Source organism: Bos indicus x Bos taurus, chromosome 25, assembly GCF_003369695.1.
Source record: "Bos indicus x Bos taurus breed Angus x Brahman F1 hybrid chromosome 25, Bos_hybrid_MaternalHap_v2.0, whole genome shotgun sequence".
In the NCBI taxonomy this organism is placed as follows: domain Eukaryota; kingdom Metazoa; phylum Chordata; class Mammalia; order Artiodactyla; family Bovidae; genus Bos; species Bos indicus x Bos taurus.
Window position 1 is genome coordinate 17,650,668 of NC_040100.1, and position 15,705 is coordinate 17,666,372.

At 50.0% G+C, this 15,705-nt stretch overlaps 1 protein-coding gene across 5 annotated transcripts in view; it reads right to left on the reverse strand.

Moving 5' to 3' along the window:
* The window catches only part of IL4R (interleukin 4 receptor), a 50,025-nt gene extending 38,954 nt beyond the window's left edge, over nt 1–11,071 (reverse strand). For 4 of the 5 annotated variants that reach the window (XM_027526690.1, XM_027526693.1, XM_027526691.1 and 1 more), the window contains exon 1: nt 10,942–11,046. The gene's annotated coding sequence lies outside the window, so the exon portion shown is untranslated. Of the gene's footprint in view, nt 1–10,941 lie in introns of all 5 variants that reach the window. The other variant, XM_027526698.1, reaches the window with a different exon arrangement.
* Between the last annotated feature and the right edge of the window lie 4,634 nt (nt 11,072–15,705).

The following is a 15,705-nucleotide window of genomic DNA, read 5'->3' on the forward strand; positions in this document are numbered from 1 at the left end:
TCAGCGGTGGGCCTGGGAAGTGAACCCAGGTCTTCTGAGTCACAGTACAGCACCTGGCCTAGAGGAAACAGCCATAAACTCACTTTTTTTATATGCCACTCTGCTTGCTTCTCCCAGCAAGCCCCGTGTGGAAGATGTGGTCAAACCTCCCTTGCACAGAAGAGGAAACCGAGGCTCAGAGGGGTTCAGTAATAGTCCCAAGGAAGTGATGAGCTAGAATTTGGCTTCCACCACTGTTTGCCCAGGATTCCCAGGTGGCGTAGTGGTGAAGAATTTGCCAGTCAATGCAGGAGACACAAGGGACATGGGTTCGATCCTGGGTCAGGAAGATCCCCTGGGGTAGGAAATTGCAACCCACTCCAGTATTCTTGCCTGGAGAATCCCATGGACAGAGGAGCCTGGCGGGCTACAGTCCATGGGATCACAAAGAACTGGATATGACTGAGCGCACACACGCACACACACGCACACACACTCTGTTTGCCCAGCCCTTGCAAGGAGCATGTCTTAACAGTAACCAGGACTTTGCCCCCTAGGCAAACCTGATAGGGCAGCACAGAGAAACGCTCCCTGCTCAAGGTCTCGGTCTGCAGACAGGCGGGGTTGGGGGTGGGGCTGTCCTTGGAGTTCTTTCTGTTGTCTCATTCCTTATCATTCTTGGCCCAGTCAGGGACACCTGTCAGTCATGTGGGGTGACCCATGTGGGCACAGACCCCAGGGCACCTAAGACACGGAAGCTTAACTCTGAGCGTGGGCTTGGCACTAACTGGCTGGGAGACCTTGGCAAGCTGGGGTCCTTGGAGACCACAGAGCCTCGGTCTCCTTATCTGTGAAATGAGAGCAGGACCACTTTGCCTCCTGGGGTGGTTGAGGAGAGGCAAAGGGACCGTGCCTGGCATGGCTGGGCAAGGAGGCCTGGGGCAGAGCTGACGGGACAGGTGACAGAGCCCGTCTCCCAGCGCCAAGTGACCACTCTGCAACCCTGAGGACACGGCAAATGCCGCGACACACAGACGGGGTCTCAGAGTACACGCTGAGCGAAGGAAGCTGGGCTTGGAAGGGCGATATGTGCTCCATTTAGATAAAGTCCAAAAAGAGACAAACCAATCTTGGGGTTAGTGATTGGCAGAGTGTCCTGGGAGAGGGTGGGGCGGGAGAGAAACTGCTATGGGAAGTGCTGGTCATGCTTCGTTTCTTGATCAAGTTATACGTGCTCGTGTTTACTTTGTGAAGCTGGGCCTTTGCCTGCACGTACATTGCAATAAAAAGGAAAAGAAAAAAAAAGATGGATGAGACGGAAAGGAAGAGAGCAGAGGAGAGTGCATAAGGTGATCAGGGTATGTCAGCAAAGGTCCCAGAACAGCCAGTTCTCAGGGCTGGTGGATCCCCAAAGACTCTGGAGTCCACGGTTGGTAAGACTGCAGGTCCCTCTAGGCCTTTGCACAGCGCCATCAACCCTCTAGCTACTTGCCCCCAAAGATGGGGCACTCACTCCTTCTGGGGGCAGCTTCCAGCCACCTCTCGTGGCCACAGAGAGTCACCTCCCCCAGCATCAACTCAAACATCTAAGAGACTTCAGACACACGACCTCAGAGAGTAGAGAGGGGACAGTGGTGAGTGCATGTCCAGCCCTAACAGGCAGCCGCCCACCACTCTGCTTTGCACCACGTACCTGAAGGCCTAGGCCTCGCTAGGACTCTCGATTTTCCACAAGAAGCTAGAAATCCAGATTTTTATGTATATTACTTTGATTTTTAAATGCTTGATTTTTAAAAACCACACACCACATTTGTGATCCCCTTGGCTTACAACCACCAGCTGATGTCCTCTTGCAGGGGGTGGGGTGGGGTGGGGGTGGGCAGAGAGGTGAGTGTCCTGAGACGCCAGGACCCCCAACAAGAGGAAAGGAGCAACAGGTGAGACCCCCTGCACCTTCTCTAAGCTCCAGCACCCCCAAACGTTCCCTTCCTTCTGTCCCTCTGGTATGCAGTTGTTATGGTGGGGAGGGGAAGCAGGGCTAGAGGCACGCCATCACCGCCTACTCTTGTGTGGCTGAGCCGCAACACTTTTTCAGTGAGGAATTCCAAAATTTTGCAAGCCCCACTGCCTTCCTCCTCAGTGGGGGCAGGCAAGGGGAGGGCAAAGAACAGTCCTTACAGCTTCCCCGCCCCGCCCCACCGTCCCCCAATGTGCCACAGACTCCCCACTTCCCTTGGGCCATTTCCTCTGCCTCCCGGTGCCCTCCACCTACGCACCCTCAGAAAGTTCCTGGTCAAACCCTACTCTTTCCTCTGCCCACTTCACAGCTCTGCCAGTCTCTCTGTCCCAATATCCTCTCCATTCTCATAAAGGGTGAAACATGCCTGTCATTACTCTGTCTTTCCAGGCTAAAAGTCCTCCAGGGCAAGGACTGTGTCTTACTCATCATGCCTCTTTGCAAACACGGGACGCAGCCAACCAATGCCTGCGAAACTGAAGTCGGCTGCCTCATCGTGGGTGTCCCCGAGGCTGCCTGGAGGTCAGCTCCCTCCTGGCCTTTGTACGTGCCATTCTCACCGCCCGGTGTGCTGGCCAATATTGACACTGAGTGACTAATATGAGTACAGGTATGTTTACAAGGTCTTTCATATTCACTATGTTATTATTTTCACAAAAACCCTAGAGAAGGGCAAAGCAAGTCATATCCCCATTTTATGGTTTAGGAAATTGAAGCCCAAAGAGGGCAAATGACTTGCCCAAGATTACTGAGCAAGTGAGTTGCAGAGCTGAGATGAAGATGCAAGTTTTGTTTTGCTTTTTTTAAAAAAAAAAAACAAACTCATCTGGGTACCAGAGCAGCGTCAAAGAAAAGTCCTACAACTTCAGAAGGGAAGAAAAGAAAATAATTGGAAAATTAGTCAAGGAAAATGCAAATAAAGATAACAGGTATAGAAATATTATTGTTGTTGCTGTTGTCTGTTGTTGTTTAGTTGCCAAGTCATGTCTGACTCTTTTGCGACCCACAGACTGTAACGCGCCAGGTTCCTGTGTCCATGGGATTTCCCAGGCAAGAATACTGGAGTAGGTTTCCTTCTCCATTTCCTTCTCCAGGAAGGATCCCAACCCAAAGATCAAACCCGTGTCTCCTGCATCGGCAGGTGGATTCTTTACCATTGAGTCCTATTAATACTGAATAAAATGGAATTCAAGGCATCAAAGTATTATTAAAAGAGAGAACGGTAGCTGTTTTATATTGATAAAAGGAGCAACTCACCAAGAAGGTGTAAAAGTCATGAACCCTCTTCTAGTCATACATTCTATTTACATGCACCAGAAAACATAGCTTCCAAAAACGAAGCAAAACCTAAGGGCTTCCCTGGTGGTCCAGTGGTTAAGAATCCACCTTGCAGTGCAGGGGATGTGGCCTGAATTCCAGTCAGGGAACTAAGATCCCATGTGTCTTGGAGCAACTAAGCCTGTGTGCCTCAATCACTGAGCCTGCGTGCCACAACTAGAGAGCCTGTGTGCTTGTGCTGTGATGAAAGAGCTAAAACTTGATATAGCTAAATAAATAAATATCTTTTAAATGACAGAAGAAACTGAGAGCAGGTCAAGGAAAAATGAACAGAGCTTCCATTATAGTGGGAGATGAAGCAGGTAGAGAAAACTACATAAAAAACATGAAAAATACAAATGATATAATTAATAAACATGACCTAGATAGACATATTTTATAACTTTACACCCAGCCAGAAATACACATCTTTTCAACGACAAGAAGAACAGACAGAAAGACTGATCAGAAAATCCTACAAAGAAGATCTCAACAAATTCTCCATCACTGAGATCATAGAAGCTACAAATATTGACCACTATCCATAGAAATCAATAATCAAAATATAACTTAAAAATTCCATCCACCTTAAAAAACCATAAAGTATATAACAATTTTAATCAAAGAAGAAATGACCAACTATTTTAGTAGTGAATGACTTTGTGTTACAAGAACTGTGGAATAAAGTCATGGCAGTACTTAGAAAAAATTATAGCCTGAGGTAGATTTATTAGGGAACAAGAAAGACTGAGAACAATTGTTAGCCACAAACAAGGAGTCTCAGAATGGAAGAAACCCTTATTGACAGCAGCTCATGTAGAAGAGGGGCTTCCTGGGTGGCTCAGAGGTAAAGAATCTGCCTATGATGCAGGAGACCCAGGTTCGGTCCCTGGGTTGGGAAGATCCCCTGGAGAAGGAAATGGCAATCCACTCCAGTATCCTTGTCTGAGAAATCTGATGGACAGAGGAGCCTGGTGGGCTATACAGTCCATAGGGTCACAAAAGAGTCGGTCACCACTCAGTGACAAAACAGTAGAAGGGAATTCTGGAGGATTTAGCTGACAAATCCAATACCAGCCCCAAGGGGAATGTGGCCACTACAAAGAAGGACGGCAGGTGATATCAACAGAGGTATGGGTTCCAGACCAAGCAGGTGATAGTCTCCCTCCTTTCTGACTGGGGAAGGCTTTGGGAGAGGCAATGGTTTGTATGTGGGGCTCCGACAACTGGATCACGTACAAAGCCAGACTGAACAGGAAGAATGACAATGAATTATGGCTGTGTTGTCTGAATGAGAGAACCATTAAGGGGACTTCCCTGGACGTCCAGTGGCTAAGACTCCATGCTCCCAATGCAGGGGGCCCAGGTTCAATCCCCTATCAGGGAACTAGATGCCACATGCCACAATTAAGACCTGGTGCAGCCAAATAGATAAATACATAAATATTGTTTTGAAAGGAATAGAGAACCATTGGGCTGGATTGGAGGGCAAAGCGAGAAAGTGAAAGCTCCTGGAAAGCTGAACTGGCTAACTCCCAGGAAACATCTCCTAGTTAGAGCTGTCCAACAGCAGGAATCTGGCTTCTAGAAGGCCTACTCCCCAGAAGCAAGACTGTTGGGAGGCCAGGGGCAAGGGTCGGTCTGTGGGCTTGGAGGGCTGCCCCCGCAGAGGACTGGCATCCCTCCTCTCCCTCTCCGGAGAAGTTCCATTTCCTCTTTTAAAAAGACAAAACACTTTTCTGGCTGTTTCTGGAAACCCTCAGGCCTTTCACAGTTCTCCAAAATAGTCCTTGGTGATTACACTCCCTTATTTCTAACCAAGAAACCTAGTTCTTTTAAACTCTGCTCCGTGGGCTGGACGGCTCAGAATAGTGGTTAAAGTTTGCATACTTTCCCAGCCCCAGATTTGAAAGCAGCTTCTGCCCCTTCCGAGTTGCGTCTCCAGGTTAAGACTCTTCCCTGAGCCTCAGTTTCCTCCCCAGGGAAATGGGGAGACACCCATGCGTCTACCTGCCTCCGTGTACCACAACGCCTGATAGGGGAGTCCGTCCCCCCACTGCCTGCACCCCCACCGTGCCCCCTCTGCTTTAAAGTGCCCTTCCTGTCTGACATGTTGGAGAGGATGCTCGCTGGCAAAATACTCTGTAAAATGATCTGCACAATGATCGGATCACCTGCGATCTCGAGCCTGGCCTGACCACGTGCACAAAGGTTGCTGAGCAGATCCATGGCAGGTGAGTACTAACAGTGGATGGTGATGGGTGGGCCTTTAGCACTTGAATAGTTTCCATGATGTGCTTAAACACAGTGGGAAAAGCTGAGGACGCTGGAGTTGTCGGGTTCACAGCTGTGTGACCCCCAGACAAGTTACTAAGTCCGCTGCCCTGTCTTTTTTTATATATATCTGTAAAATCTGGATAAGAGCAGTTCCCACCTTGTACGGTTTCGGCACAAGATGAATGAGGCAATGCAGGTAGATGTCTGGCTCCCGCTGGCTTTCCTGACCTCTCTCCCCTCCCCTCTTCGCCTTGTTTCAATTCCGTCCAACCACATCAGCTTCCCTGTGCTGAGTCAGACACACCTCAGCCTTCGGCCGGGATCGCTCTTTCCCCAGATATCTGCCTGTCATTCTATTTTGGGTCTTAGCTCAAAAGTCACCTCCTCCACTAGACAGCCAGCCCCACGAGGACCCTTGCTTCTGTGTCAGTTGCTGCTGTGTCCACAGCCTCCACACACTTGCTGAGTTGACTGCAAGCAGCGAGCCCCACGCAGGCACTCGAGACAGCGTGCGTGCCTGTCACTTTTAGCTTTGCAAACGGGATCTGCAGGCTGGAGGCTGTTGGTGCCTTTGCAGTCCTGTTGCTCAGAACACCTCCTCCTTTTCAGGAAATCTGTTCCACCAAACCCCGGAGGGCCAGGCTTCTCCTCCCTTCACCAGGATCTGTCTCCTCCCTCTCTCCTGGAGGGAGAAGGAGGGGGACTCAGACACCAGCTCAGAGGGTGAGCTTGCCCAGTGAGTCAGAGCTCCCACGCCTGCTTCGGTGAAGACCTCGATTTAAGTGCCAGCGAGGAGGTGAGGAGGCCTGAGGGGGCCCCAAGAATGAGAATGAGTCAGTTGGAGGCAAACCCGAAACCTCAGAGGCATCACCACTTCTTGGAAAGGCACAGATGTGTGCACGTAGAACAGTGCACCCAGAGTGGGGGCAAGCAGCAGGCCCGGAAGTGGGGCCGGTGGGCTGGACAAGACCTTTTCTAGCATCCTCTGTGGTTTCCTCCATCTGGCCTGCTCCTCTAGGGCCCCTTGCCCTTCTAAATGTTCCTTCTCAGAGAGGCTCCCCCAACTCCGCCCGCATCCTGCTCTACTTTCTTCTGAGTGCTGTCGCTAGGGGACATGACACGACACTGCAGAAGACAGGTCCTCCCGCAGGAGTGTTTCCAAACTCAGAATTACTCAGATTAGAGAAAGGTCATCTTGTATAAAGCATACCACCCGTCATGACGATCCCTGCCCCCCACAGGGCCCGAGGAGCACCCTGTGACCAACCACATGTGTGTCTCTGCAGCAAGACACACGAGCCTTCACACCACGGGGAAGAAATGAGGACTCCAAACAGCCTCGTGTTTACTTCACGTCAGGTCTTGCTTCCAACTGAGTGACCAGAACACTTCCGGTTTTCAGAGCTTGTGGATTTCGAATGCTAGATAAGGAGTGTAGCTCTGTGCGCGTGTTTGTGTACTGCTTGTTTTCACAACTCGAGGTCAAATTCCTGGAGGACGAGGACTCTGTGCCAGTCCTCTGGCACCTTGCCTGGCATGTGTATGTGTATGACTACGTTGCTTCAGTCGTGTCCGACGCTTTGTGACCCTATGGACTGGGTAGCCCACCAGGCTCCTCTGTCCAGGGGATGCTCCAGGCAAGAACACCTGGGAAGCCCCGCCTGGCACACAGGTGTTCAATAAATATCCGAAGAAGAAATGAATGAGGAAGTCGGGAGCTGGATGTGAAGAAGTGACTCTGTCCTCACTGGGGAGAGAAACAGCAATCACCAAGCCGTGGGCAAGGTCTCTCCAAAAAATCATCTCACAAATGCCACCCCTCCCCCCTCCAAATACCCATTTTACTGACAAGAAAACTGAGGCTGAGAGGTTAAGCAACTTCCTCCAGATCCCACAGACAGGAAGAGCAAGTTCACAATTGAATCTGGGGCCCCTGACTTAAAACCTGTGCCCTTCTCTCTGCCTCAGCCTCAGAGAAGCAAGGCAACCGGGAATACGGCCCATCAGACGCAGGGTCCCCTGGTCTCTCCAGGACCCCCCGCCTCCACTGGGGTCCTCCCATCCACACTCTTAACAGGGCAAGTTTGGACAATGTCTAGGCAAGCCATCATCCTCTCTTCTAGCCGAGCCAAAGGAAATCTGGTCAAACAACTCTGGGCGTGTTTCTGGCCCTAAGGAATGCTCCTTTCAGCCACCCCAGCAGACTGGCATGATGGGAAAGGAAAGCAGGTTCGAATCCCTCCATCTATCACTCCTAGATATACAACCTTAGGCAAGGCTACTGTGCACATCTCTGAGTCTTGGTTTTCTTACCTGTAAAATGGGTGGGTAGACTCAACGCCATCCAATGGGATTCATTTATTTGCTTAATAAATACACAGTGCTTACTGCACACCAGGCACTGTTCTGTATGCCTGATGCTCATGAATTCAGTTCATCACTACAAAAGTATAAAGTAGTCATAATAATTTCACAAATGGGGAAACTAAGGTCCTGAGACAGTGGCTCCATAAGAAGTAACACATGGACATCCCTGTTCAGTGGTTAAGAATCTGCCTGTCAATGCAGAAGACATGCGTTCGATCCCTGGTCTGGGAAGATCTCACACGCCGCAGAGCAGCCAAGCCTGTGGACCACAACAATTGAGCCTGTGCTCTAGAGCCTGAAAGTGAAAGTGAAGTTGCTCGGTCCTGTCCAACTCTGTGCAACCCCATGGACTGTAGCCTACCAGGCGCCTCTGTCCATGGGATTTTCCAGGCGAGAGCACTGGAGTGGGTTGCTAGTAGCCGCAATTACTGAGCCCACACTCCACAACCACTGAAGTCCGTGCACCTAGAGCCTGTGCTCCACTGTAAGAGAAGCCACCACGATGAGAAGCCCTCACACTGCAACAAAGAGTAGCCCCTGCTCTCGCAACTAGAGAAAGCCCTCGCAGCAACAAAGACCCAGCTCAGCCATAAATAATAAATAAATAGAAGAATGAGCAGAGCCAGCATTTGAATCTGGGCGACCTGGCTCCAGAGTCCATGCTCTTAACCTCCAAGCTATACGTCTTGACAGGTACAACAGACATGAAGACTGACTGTGGATATACTGTGTGTTGGAAATTGCGCTGGGGAGCTTATGAAACATGATGTCATTAACAACTCACAGAAGCTCAGTTTTACAAATGTGAGGAAATGAAGCACCCAGGGGGCTTGCGTCTCTCCTCCACTCCCAGGTGGCATCGAGGGCAGTGGGCATTTGATCCCGAACTCTCTCCTGTGAACTCTCTCCTCCATCTGGGGGTAGGGATTTGGGGTGGGGGACGCTCGAGAAAAGGAGGTCCAGGAAAGGGTCTTTCTTCTCACATCCCTGATACTTCGTCTCAGCTTTTTTTTCCGGATCTGAGCACCAGGACATTGTAAATGCCTTCGGGGACAATTCCTGTCTCTGCCTGGGCTTTCTGCAACCCTGGGCTTTAGTTGTACAGCAAAACGCATCAGTCACTGAGTCACTGCCCAGAATTTGGAAATGCTCAGGTCATCCCAGACCTGCTGGGAACTGAGTGTGTTGTAATCAGGGCTACAGGCTAGTGCTTCTCCCTCCCTGAGAACTTCCCACAGCCTCCCCCCAAGATTTGACTCTAGAAATCCAGGGTGGGGGTCCAGGAATCTGCATTGTGATTTTTATGGTTCGGGCAAAAGTAAAACACGTTGACCTACACTCCTCTCATGGCATGCAAGGCCTTTCATGACACGTCCCACCTTTCCATCCATCACTGGCTTTCCCCCCCTTCCCCCCATCCCTGCACGACCCCTTAGCCTTTATCTATGCTGTTCCCATTGCTCAGCATGCTGTTCCCTCTCATTGTGCCTCTACCAAGCTCCCCCACTCCTCTCCCAAGGCTGGCTCACAGGTCCCTGCTCCACGAAGTCCATCCCATTGCCTCATGAAGCTTGATCACCCTCACCTTATGCTTCCTTTCTTTCTCATAGCTCTCCCCTGCCCCCACAACCCCTTCACCCAGGGGGAGCTCCTTGAAGGCACACACCAGTGCCCTGAACAGCACTCAAGCAGTGCCCAGTGGGAGCCCAGTGAATGCTAACGAGTGAATGAATGGCTGGGGTAGGTCATCCCCCCTTCCACATCTCATCAGGCTCATCTGTACTCATGGTGGGTCTAGCTAGTTCAAGTGGCCTTTGCAGGACTCTGCAATGCCCTGACTGTGGGGGAAACCCAGACTAACATAAACCCGAGCCTCAGTTTCCCCACTGAACTGGAGGATTTTCGTAAAGGCTCCGATGTCCCAGCAAATACCTGGTGTTCCTTAAAGGCCACCCACAGGGGAAGAGCTGCGGGGGAGGGGTCACACCTCACAGAAGGCAAATGCTAGGGTTCCAACAGGGTAAGTGCTGGCCTGGGGGGTGATCTGTGAATCTTAGCAGCAGGCATCAAGTTTGCTGGTCCCCAGTGTCTCCTGATTATAAGAAATACAGATTTTGTTCAAGGAAAAGAAGGAGAAGAATCATCTAGATTCTGGGGTTGACTGAATCTGAACCTCACCAAAAAGAGCCTGGGAATGTGCATCTTAATAGAATCCCCTGGAGAATTTGTTCATAAAATAGTTTGACAAATTTTGTTGTTCTGTGGACTGCTCTGGCTCTGGTGCCAGAATGACTGGGTCTGAATCCTGCTCCACACTTGCCTTGTGGGCATCAGCTTGGGCGAGTCATTAAAGCTGCCTCTGCCTCAGCATTCCTCATTTGCAAAATGGCCACAATACGCACAGCGCACAGCGCACCAACCAGAAAGGCTATTTTGAGATTTAACTCAGAATACTTTCAATGCTCAGGACAAACCCATACAACCTAAGTTCCAGCAAATGTTCGCTATTATTGGGCCCATCTAGTATTCAAATAAGGAGAGCAAAGGTCGAAAGGCCTAGTTTCACTCGATTCTTTGATCCGGTCTCCAACTTAAGAGTTTTCAGAACTTTCCCCACCCATTCTCTCCCCGGAATCCTCACCAACTTCCTGTGCGCGGGCTGGGAGTGAGTACCCAGAGAAGAACCGGGAAGGGAGTTGGGGGGGAGGAGGGTGATGACCCAAGATCCGTCTCACCGCCACGCTCAAGACGCTCCCAAGCACCCAGGACTAGCCTCCCCAGACCTGCTTCAGCTGCGCCGAGCCGGACGGACGGAATCACAGCAGCCCCGCTCGCCGAGAAAAGCCGGCAAGTGGGCGATCCCCGCTGGGGATAGGGTGATCCCGGGGTCCCCGCCGCCGGCAGCCCAGCGCTCTCCCGGCCGCCACGACTCTCCCGGACCGATTCCCCCCACTTTTCACCCGTACGCGGGCGCCGGGTCCTACCTGCGCGCTCCAGGTCCATTCGCCGCGCCGGCCCCAGAGCGGGAAGTAGGGGACCCCCCGGGAGGCCGTCCCTGCCCTGGCCGCGCCGCTCGGGGTTTTCCTGGGCGTCGGGCGAGCCCGCCCCGCTTCCTGCGCCCCGCCCCGTGCCCGCCCATTGGCCTGCGCCGCCCCGCCCCCAGCACCCCGCGCTCCCTTGGGCGCCCTCCCGGTGGGGCCGCCGCAGGTCCCGGCAGCGTCCCTGTCCCCTCAGTCCCCGCAGTCCGAAGGGCTTCCGATTTCTCCAGGAGGCGACCCCAGCGCCTGGGCCCCGCGGCCACGGGAGATAACACCCCAGCCAAGAGAACTCCGCAGGGCTTCCCCTCGCTTTCAGAATAAAATCCCAGCTCCCGGACTTGGTATCAGCCCGTCCGTCGCCTCGGGCCCTGCCATTCCCGCTGAGGCCCCCAGCTGCCTCTTTCCGCAAGAGGGCAGGTGCATGCAGGATTGGGGGGCTGGGCATCTTGAAGCCTGCTCCCTTTTCCGATAAGCCCAACTTCTCCTGAATGCGGATGTGTGTTCTTCCCTTCAACAAATGTTTTCGGAGCGCCTACCATATGCAGGATTCCAGAAAATTCTAGATAGTAAAACAATTCTTCAATTAATAGTACCGTCTGGCAGCCCCCTTTCTAAGGCGCTGCATATATTAATATTAACTGCCAGCTACCCTGTGAGGGAGCTATAGTGCTGTCCCCCAGTTTTTTAGATGGGAAAACCGAGGCACAGAGCCTTTGTGGAGAAACTTGTTCAGAATCATGCAGCCGGTGTGGGGTTCGAACCCAGGCACCATGGATCACTAATCCCTTAAAAGCAACATCTTAAAAGTTGTGATGGAGCCCAGAAGGTAGGGGAAAAACAGTAAATGAATAAAATATTTCAGGTAACAAAAGCTACCAAGAAGAGAGTAAAACAGAGAGAGAGAGAGAGAGAGAGAGAGAGACCTGTCTCCTCCCCAGGGACGAGAGATTTGAGCTCCGAGCCTAAGGAGGACAGGGGCTAGACTAGTTTAGAAGGGGGAACAACCAGTGCAAAAGTCTTGGGATAGGAACCAACTTAGCATATTGGAGGAATTGCTTGGAGGTCAGGTTGACTGGAGAGCCCTCAGGAGGGGAGAGGGGAAGAAGGTCAGGTCGGAGGTATGCAGACTTAGGCTGGACAGTGCCGGGGTCCCTTTGTAAACCTGACCTTTTGCTCCGTCTTGGTGTCTCTGAGTTTGTGGGTGACTCAGGCAGTAAAAGAATCTGTGCATCTGCCTGCAATGAGGGAATCCCAGGTTCAATCCCTGGGTCGGGAAGATCCATTGAAGAAGGGAATGGCAACCCAACTCAGTATTCTTGCCTGGAGAATTCCATGGACAGAGGAGCCTGGTGGGCTACAGCCCGTGGGGTTGCAAAGAGTCGGACATGACTGAACAACTGGCATTTATCCAGAGATGGCAGAAGCCTCACATTAGAAATGTACGGCCTGAGCTGTCTGCCCTCCTCTCCTCCCAAACCGGGCTCCCACCCTGTTTTCTGCATCTTTAAGCCATCTTCTCTCTTCCCTAGCTTCTACCAGATGGACTGTGTCTATGCACTAACCCCTCTGCTTACTATGGGACTCGAGGCAAAGTGGATCGGGCACGGTACCTCAGCTCCCACGTCTGCAAAGTGGGGATGACCACAGGCCCCACTTCCTATGGTCTGAAACACATGAAAAGTGCTTGGAGCAATGCCAGGCACATATCAGGCGCTCAATAAATGTACATTGTTGTTCTTATCAGAAGGAAGATAAGAAAGAAGCTAATTTAGAGCCTGCTCCCTCTGCCTGTTTGCTTGGTTGTGAAACGGGGTAAAAATAGCACTGAAGGGAATTTCCTGATGGTCCAGTGGCTAAGACTAGACACTTCCAATGCAGGCAGGCAGAGGTTTGATCCCTGGACTGGGAACTAAATCCCATATGCCACAACTAAGAGTTTGCATGCTGCATCTCAGACCCGGGACAGTCAAATAAATAAATAGAAATAAAAATAAATATTTAAAAAATAGCATTGAACAGCTAGGAAAGGCAGGGGTAGACGTGATCGGATGTGAAGATATTGGGAAATCTAGAGAAAGGGAATGGGTTTCCCATATGACACTAGTGGTAAAGAACTCACCTGCTAATGCAGGAGATGTAAGAGACACAAGTTCAATCCCTGGGTTGGGAAGATCTCCTGGAGGAGGGCATGGCAACTCACTCCAGTATTCTTGCCAGGAGAATCCCATGGACAGAGGAGCCTGGTGGGCTACGTAGTGTCCATCGGGTTGCAAAGAGTCGGACACGACTGAAGTGACTTAGCACGCAGCACAGAGGAAGGGAATATGGGAATTCTTCGTACTTGCCACTTTTCTGTAAGTCCGAAATTATGTCAAAATAAAGAGCTAATGAAAACAGGGCGCTGTCCTGAAGCCCTAGAGAGATAATAAATGTAAAGTTTGCCATCTCGCATCCAGTTGCACTATTCGGGTTCCTGCTGAGCTGCCTGAATTTTATTAGTGGCTGCTCTGTGTCAGGCCTTGGCAGGGGCCTGGAGGCCCCAAAGTAATAAAAACTCCGGTCCTCAGCTCAGCTCACGCTGCATCATATTACCTGTTTTCAATCCTGTCTTTCAGGTTTAAAAACATTTAACATTTATTTAGAATTTTTCTGTGGATTTAACAAAAAATTAATACATAGAGAGCTCCCATATACCCTCTCCTCTGTGCATAACTTCCCCTATTAGTAACATAACTTGCTTTAATGCAGTACGTTGGTAACAATTAGTGACCTGGCATTTTTACATTATTATTAACTAAAGTGTGCTGTTTACATTAAGGTTCACACTTGCTTCCTTTTTTCTTTCATTTAAAAACATTTGCAATTGGAGGATAATTGCTTCACAATGTTGTGTTGGCTTCTACTGTACAACAGCATGAATCAGCTATAGTATATATATATCCTCTCCTTCTTGAGCCTCCCTCCCTCCACCCCCATCCCACCCCTCTACATCATCACAGAGCACCAGGCTGAGCTCCCTGCGTTACACAGCAGCTTCCCACTGCGTATCTATTTTGCACATGGTAGTGTATATATTTCAAGGCTACTCTCTCAATTTGTCCCACCTTCACCTCCCCTCACTGTGTCCACAAGTCTATTATCCACGTTTGCATCTCTATTCCTGCCCTGCAAATGGGTTCAATGGTACCATTTTTCTTGATTTCATATATATGCATTAATATATGATACTAGTTTTTCCCTTTCTGACTTCCTTCACCCTGTGGAACAGGCTCTAGGTTCATCCATTTCAGTTCAACTGACTCAAATTCATTCTTTTTTTAAGCCTGAGTAATTATTTAACTTATATGGAGAGTACTTCATGAGAAACGCTGGGCTGGAGGAAGCACAAGCTGGAATCAAGATTGCCGGGAGAAATATCAATAACCTCAGATATGCAGATGACATCACACTTATGGCAGAAAGTGAAGAGGAACTAAAAAGCCTTTGATGAAAGTGAAAGAGGAGGGTGAAAAAGTTGGCTTAAAGCTCAACATTCAGAAAACAAAGATCATGGCATCTGGTCCCATCACTTCATGGGAATAGATGGGGAAATAGTGGAAACAGTGTCAGACTTTATTTTTTGGGGCTCCAAAATTACTGCAGATGGTGACTGCAGCCATGAAATTAAAAGACACTTACTCCTTGGAAGAAAAGTTATGATCAACCTAAATAGTATATTCAAAAGTAGAGATATTACTTTGCCAACAAAGGTCCGTCTAGTCAAGGCTATGGTTTTTCCAGTGGTCATGTATGGATGTGAGAGTTGGACTGTGAAGAAAGCTGAGTGCTGAAGAATTGATGCTTTTGAACAGTAGTGTTGGAGAAGACTCTTGAGAGTCCCTTGGACTGCAAGGAGATTCAACCGTCCATTCTAAAGGAGATCAGTCCTGGGATTTCTTTGGAAGGACTGATGCTAAAGCTGAAACTCCAGTACTTTGGCCACCTCATGCGAAGAGTTGAGTCATTGGAAAAGACTCTGATGCTAGGAGGGATTGGGGACAGGAGGAGAAGGGGACGACAGAGGATGAGATGGCTGGATGGCATCACTGACTTGATGGACATGAGTTTGGATGAACTCTGGGAGTTGGTGATGGACAGGGAGGCCTGGCGTGCTGCAATTCATGGGGTCGCAAAGAGTCAGACACGACTGAGCGACTGATCTGAACTGAACTGAACTGAATATACCACTGTGTATATGCACAACATGTACAATTTTTTCTGTCGATGGACATCTGGGTTGGCTGTTGTGAATTGTAAATATTTACAATGTTTGTAAATATTGTAAATAGTGCTGCAGTGAACATTGGGGTACATGTGTCTTATCTAATTATGGTTTTGTCAGGGTATATGCCCAGTAGTAGCAATTGCTCCTGAGCAGTTCAATGGGTTTTGACAAATGCATAATGACTTCTATCCATTCATGCATGTCTGTGTGTGCATGTGTAAGGTCATTTCAGTCGTGTCCGACTCTTTGCAACCCCTTGGACTTAGCCCACTAAGCTCCTCTGTCCATGGGATTCTCCAGGCAAGAATACTGGAATGGGTTGCCATTTCCTCCTCCAGGGGATTTTCGCTAACCAGGAATTGAACCTGCGTCTCTTACACCTCCTGCATTAGCAAGTGGGTTCTTTACCACTAGCACCACCTGGGAAGCCCTCTATCCACTCATGT